Consider the following 6948-nt stretch of genomic DNA (forward strand, 5'->3'; position numbering starts at 1 on the left):
TATCTCGCAATGTATCGGCAGAAAGAGAAACCAAATGTTTTCTTTGAACTTTTAAAGTAACTGTGTGTTAAAGAATCAACTCGTATATATTAAAGACTAGTATATTTGTAGTCTTACACGCATTAGGCAAACTTTTGATTGTGATTTGCAAACACATGGAAACACATGCAATTGTCTCAGAAAACAAATTTCCTTTATACCTTATAATCTTACCTCACCCCAGATGGAATTTACTGACCCCATAGATAGGCGTTTTTCAATAAAAGTGTGAATTTCAGACCTAAATAAATGGAAAATCAACGTGTTTAAAATTTTATTTTAAGAGTTATTTTGAACGGTACGTCTAAACACTGCTAAGTGCACTAAGGACTATGCAATGCCACTATAAGGACTAGGAGTGCTGTTGTGTGGATTATTTTTACATATTATGTTAGACTAAGAGATTGATACTTAGTGCATACATCTCAAATTTTATAGAAAAATAATCGTAAATAAACAAGATATTCAACATTATTAAGGCACGTGCCCGTTTTTCTTTGATATGCCGGAAATCAATGAACCGTTTGACACGTGCCAAATGACATAACAACTGATTAAACAATCATAATCTCTTTATTTTAAGTAACAAACAATTGCATCGAAAAGATTTATGCTTAATATTTATAATTAGATGTGTTGTATTTATTAAAAATGATTAAAAGAACAAATAATTTTGTTTTTGTTTTATATCTTTCCCGACAAAGTTATTTGCCATAGGTGCACGACTTTGATGTCCGCAAACTAATAAGTTAGAGTGTGATCAGCTTGTTATGAATAATAATAATAATAATAATTTATTTTATTAAAGTGTCACATACTTGTCTACAGATTTTTTATACAGATTATATAATATACATTGCACAATAATAAAATAAGACAAATACCCAGCCTAGAAAGGCTTATGAGACACTATATATAAAAATATATATCTAGTTAACAAATACAAATTGAAAAAAACATAATAAAATGTTAAAAATGTTTTAAATTATCCGGATATTTCACATCTTAAAATAAAAAAATTAAAATAAGTAATTAAAAAAAACAACAAACATATCTTTTAAAAATAGAAATGACAAAATTTAGTCTGACGTAAAAAAATTAATGGTATGTGATAAAAAGAATATCTTTTAAAGAGGTTATATAAACAGATTGCGAAGGATAAAATGAAGTTATCTTGTTGTTTTATTAAAAACCTCTCAGTAAAATAGTAAATAAATAGAACATGATTGAAATGAATTAAAAAAAAAAGAAAAATTAAAAAATTAAATGTAACTTTGACTTTTACGGAAATACACAATCATGAATTAAAAATAAATAAATAAATTAAATATATTAACTTTGACTTTTACGGAAATATACAATTAAGAGTGTAGATTGCTTTTCAGTGCACGACGTCTTCTTATCAAATTATGCACCAAGATAGATAACTCGTATTGTAATTCAGCATTCTGAATTAAAAATACAAATTGATTAAAATCTGACTTTGTACAAAAAGATTTATCCATGACCATAGCTATGTGAAACAAATTAAACCTTAAGTCACTGTAAATATCACAATTAATCAAAAAGTGTATCTCATCTTCTACAGCATTGTTACAAAATGGACAAATTCTTTCTTCTAACGGTATTGGTGGTTTCGTAGAAAGCAATTCTGAGAAGTGTACTAATTTACAATCTGGCAATAAATTAAGAACTTACAGAAAATTTAAAAATATTTTTATGTTTGAACCATATTTAAAAATGAATTCAAAAAAAGACAGGCAAATAATCACAAGATTTAGAACTAGCTGTCATGATCTTGAAATAGAAAGAGGGAGGTATATTGGAATTAAAGCTGAAGACAGAAAGTGTAAGCTATGTAAGAACGCAGTTGAAGACGAACTACATTTTCTTTTAAAATGTCCTGTTCTAAAAGATACTAGATCTCAACATCTATCTAATTTAAATTCTAAATTCAAAAATTTTTCAAGATTACCTGATGAAATGAAATTTGTTTGGATTCTTTCATCTGAAGATTTGTTTGTTACTTCAAACTTATCTAATTTATTGCACTCCCTTTTTGAAGAACGAAAGAAAATTATAGAAAATATTGTTGTTTAAAAAAAAAAAAAAAAAAAAAAATAGAAGAAAAAATATATATTAGATATATATATATATATATATATATATATAAATTAAAATTGATCAGGAGTTGTCTCCCATAGACCTAGAACTATCCTAAAGATTTATGTAATTTCTCCAGGTCACAGTGGCACCCATAACAACTATGTTTTGTCAATAACTTGGTTTATATCAGGTTAATTAGTGTAAATGTGTATTCATGTGGTTTTTTGTTTAATTGTACTTTAATCATTCTAATCATTTTCTGTGCTTTATTTTGTAATTCATTTGATTGTATAGCTCAAATTTTGGGCACCATGATTGGTTAATAAAATTATCTTATCTTATCTTATCTTATAACGACCCGTCTCGACGGACAGAGGTAAAGTTCTTCATCTAAGTTTACATAGATTACTTCGTAAGTGGCGTGGCATTGCGTTAGTAACATAGTGTTCATGTTGAAGGTCCTTCTTATAAGAGAGTTATGTAAGAGATACGAAGACAAAAGGAATAGATATATTTTTAGGCAGTTAGGCTGCCTTATGCGAGCACCCTGGTTTTATGTGCTACCCAATAAATGCTGAAATACGTGCCATTGTTATCATCTAGCTGGCTACTATATTAGTTTTAACTTATTGGACAGTTTTTTCATACTTTTCATTCTGGATTACAAAAAATATGACCAGAAAAACCTTAAATGATCGTCGATTTTCCCAAAAGTTTTGAAGTTGCACATAGGAAGTAGAGCACATTAGGAATCCTTATGTAGTTTATTATCCCCTGAGCTTTTGGGTAAGATGTCAAACAACAAATGTATGCAATATTTAATCGCCGAAAATCTCTAAAGACAAGTAGTTAAGATTTCCCAAATTGCAAAAGTCGTAGGAATATTGTTTGTCGTCAATACGTAGTCAACTACGTATATATACGTCAGTATAAGTTCAACTGATCACGCTGTTGGGGGCAATTTTGAATTAGAAGACGAAATTTTCGTATCTTTTCAATTTGGACGCAGGGGTTCAAATTAGTGGTGGTCCGAGGTCTGCGACCTTCCACTTTTGCAGTCGGACTTTCTACTTGGTTACTAGCTACGCCCGACATGCCCGACGGAAATTGAAAGAAAAACCTGAATAACTTTGCAAACATTTTTACCAGTTTCCTAATAAACAATCTCAAACTTATTTTCATCATTACTATTCATGACAGCGATGTTCAATTTGTTCAACCGCTGGCTTTATACAGAAAATCGCCGATAAATAATGTGTAAACCGAGCATTATCGTATCTCACTATCTGTCAAACACAACATTGAAAATAAAATGGCTGCCGCGAGAAGACATTACAATATCGGATCCGATTCCGGAAGCGGATAAGGGTAATCTCGGGTTTTGGCTTTGAACTAAAAAAATCCAGACAGGTGACAAAATACATTTATGAATGGTAAATAAATATAAACACTAGAATTGAAAACCAAAAGAAAGAAAAAGCAGAAAATATTTTGTACACCAATTTTAATGTCAAAATCCAATGTGACAGCTGGGAACAGTTTATCTAACAATATATATGTTCCTGGTAACAGTATAAATTTTCTTTATCAGTGATAAATGTTGGTAATGCATGTTAAATGCTTTTCAAGTTAAACATATTTCTGCAATTTCAAGGGGTATTTTTTTCTTCTCAATTTTGATAGGTCAGTTAAAATAGCTGGAAGTTTCTTATACAAAAAAAAAAAGATGTGGTATGATTGCCAATGAGACAACTATCCACAAGAGACCAAAATGACCAAAGCTTGGTAATGGTCAAGATCCCCCAACCTAAACCATATATATTCATGTATGGGACAATATAACAAATCATATGAAATATAGGTGGAGGTCGTGGGAGAATTTATAACAGTCGAGATCCACAATCTTAAACAATATATATTTATGTATGGGACAATATTACAAATCAAATGAATTATAAGGGGTCCCTATGGTCACTGTACACCCTCCTGTTTGAGAACTTGGAAAAATTCCAGATCATCACCCCTTGACCATATATACTCATGTATAAGACTATATATATAATAAATCAAATGAAATATAGGGGAAGTCCCTGTGGTCACCCTACCCCTCATGTTTAAAAACTTTGAAACAGATGGGATCCCCAACTCTAAATTAAATGAAATATTGGGGGAGTCCCTGCAGTCACCCTACCCCTCCTGATTGAGAAATTGGAAACAGTCGAGCTCCCACCTTTAAATTAAACCATATATATTCATGTATGAGAACTAATCAAATGAAATAAAAAGAGAGTCCTTAGGGTCACCCTACCAACTCCTGTTTGATAACTTAGAAACAGATGAGATCCCCACCCCTCAACCATATATATTTACGTATTGGACAATATAACAAATCAAATGAAATATAGGGGAAGTCACTGGGGCCCCCACCCCTCCTGTTTGAAAACTTGATAACGGTCGAGATCCCCACCCATAAACCATATATATAAAAAATCAAATGAAAAATAGGGGTAGTCCCTAGGATCACCCCACACCCTCTTCTGTGTGTTTTGAGAACTTGTAAAACATTGAGATACCAACGCCTAAACCATATTCATTCCTGTTTGTCATTTCAAAAAAGATTGAATGACATACAAGGTCAATCTCATAGGCGACACATATGCATATCACTTTGCTAAACCCTAACACCTGTCATTTTATTCCAAACTTAGACATTATGGACTTGGGGTGAAGGTGGGAGTCATTTACATTTACTATGGACAGGTCAGTCAGACCTCACCGTTGATCCCTGTAGTAGTAAATATTTGTCTGATTTGTGTCTCATAACTTTTGTACTGTACAACACAAACTTAGTTTCTTTCCAGGGAAGCAAGTCTATTCATACTTTTACAAGCTCGTACTAAAGTCAACTTGAACTACTATCATGTACTAACAGTCAACTAATAAGAACAATTACGATCAACTAGAAGAACTGCAATCATTGCAAATTTGTACCACTGCTGACTCATGAAAGAGGCATGACCATTCATGGTCATGTGCGTTGCTATTGAAAACCTTGATAAAATATGAATTATTTGCCTTAATGATTAATTCATTAAATGAACATAAATGTACAATTATATATGAATGTTTTTAATGTCTGTTCTTGTAAATCTTTAAAAAAAAGTTGAAGCAACATTGCCACAGTTTTCATAATTATGTTGCAATTTGCCTTGGTTTTTGGTTAACTGCCTACAGTGCTTACAGCGCTTTGATTAAGTGTTTTGTTTTTATTTTAATTTCGATAAAGATGCGTGTATATACAAATGGTTTCACTAAAATATTTCGATTGAATTGAGAGAAAAAAAATAATGTGGCGTCCTTGGGTTTATCAAAACCACTATAGTTTTCAACCAGTTTGATATCTGTTTACAAAGGCTTCATACGGTACTTATTTGTTTGTATATGTTCGACTTTTTTTTTCTAAATGTAAAAGGAGTTGAAAAAATCATTTCCCGATTTTTAGTCAGATTAAGTTTCATTTTCAAATATATAAAAGAGACAAATGTTTTTTAAAATGTTCCACAGTTTTTAGTACAGCATTCACGAAATTTTCTCGACATGTGTTAATTTAGTAAGAGCTAAAGATATAATTTTGACAGAAAAAGAGAATGCTTCGTATGAATGCCTTGAAAACATGCCTTTACCACATGATGTGTAAAGGAGTAGGTCCGGTAAGGACCGATTTTGGCCTCAAATTTCAGGTTCATCTGACGAAAGATTTTGACCACTTTTTAAACACTTAAGTGTCTATTTTATTTGAATTAATTAGTTTATGTGGAAGATTTTAACAGATTTAGTCATTAAAAACGATCCGATTCAAGCTCAAATATGAAAAATCTACCTAATATGCCGAAAAATGTCACTTTTCAGATGGTTTTTGGTAAAAATGAAAGTGGCCGCATCCGTGTTCATCCTCAACCTTTATATATGTTATGTATTATCATAAAATACAACTTACATTTCAATATTAAGGATGAACACGAATGCGGCCTCTTTCGTTTTACACGAAAACCGTCTAAAATTTAACTAAAATGCTAGAATTATGAGGATTTCAGTAATTTAGTATGACTTAATGGTGCTAGTACCGAATATATGTGCATTGTATTGTCAAAAACAGCCCATATTTATGTAGCAGAAGCATTCTACTGTCCAATAAATAACTAAAGGTTTACATTTTAACAATTTTGTAAAACTGCTATATTTTGGGGCCAAAAAGGGGTCTTACTGAACCTACTCCTTTATAATTTTTGTAATACAATATAATCTGAATATTAAAACCTAAATATATCACGTGAAAAAATGAAAAAGCCGACAGAAATATTTTCAACTATAATTTCTTTTAATCTATATTTCTTAAAGAAGAACAAGTATGTCAAAAGGAATTCGATTTGTATTTTTTTTTATCAAATTGTCTGTTTCAACATATTGTATGAAATAATTTATGAAATAATGACTATGTGGTACGTGCTTTACTCACTGTTGAAGGCCTGAAATATATTGCTCAAACGTTTTCTTCATATGATAAAAAATTTGAAAATGAACCACAGCAAACGCATAAGATAATCTCTGCCCAAACAGGTCATATATGAACTAAGTGTGGTTGCATGTAGTAAAAATGTATTATCTTATTGGTTTCGTTTTGTCCAGTAAAACATTGCTTATAATCTTCATACTATGAAAATAAATTGTGAAAAGTGCACCACAAGAAACAAACTAAAGTGTTCGAGCTCCATAGCTGTCTGTTGTTCAATCGCATGTCCGTCG

This window comes from Mytilus galloprovincialis, chromosome 14 (genome assembly GCF_965363235.1).
Source record: "Mytilus galloprovincialis chromosome 14, xbMytGall1.hap1.1, whole genome shotgun sequence".
Classification (NCBI taxonomy): domain Eukaryota; kingdom Metazoa; phylum Mollusca; class Bivalvia; order Mytilida; family Mytilidae; genus Mytilus; species Mytilus galloprovincialis.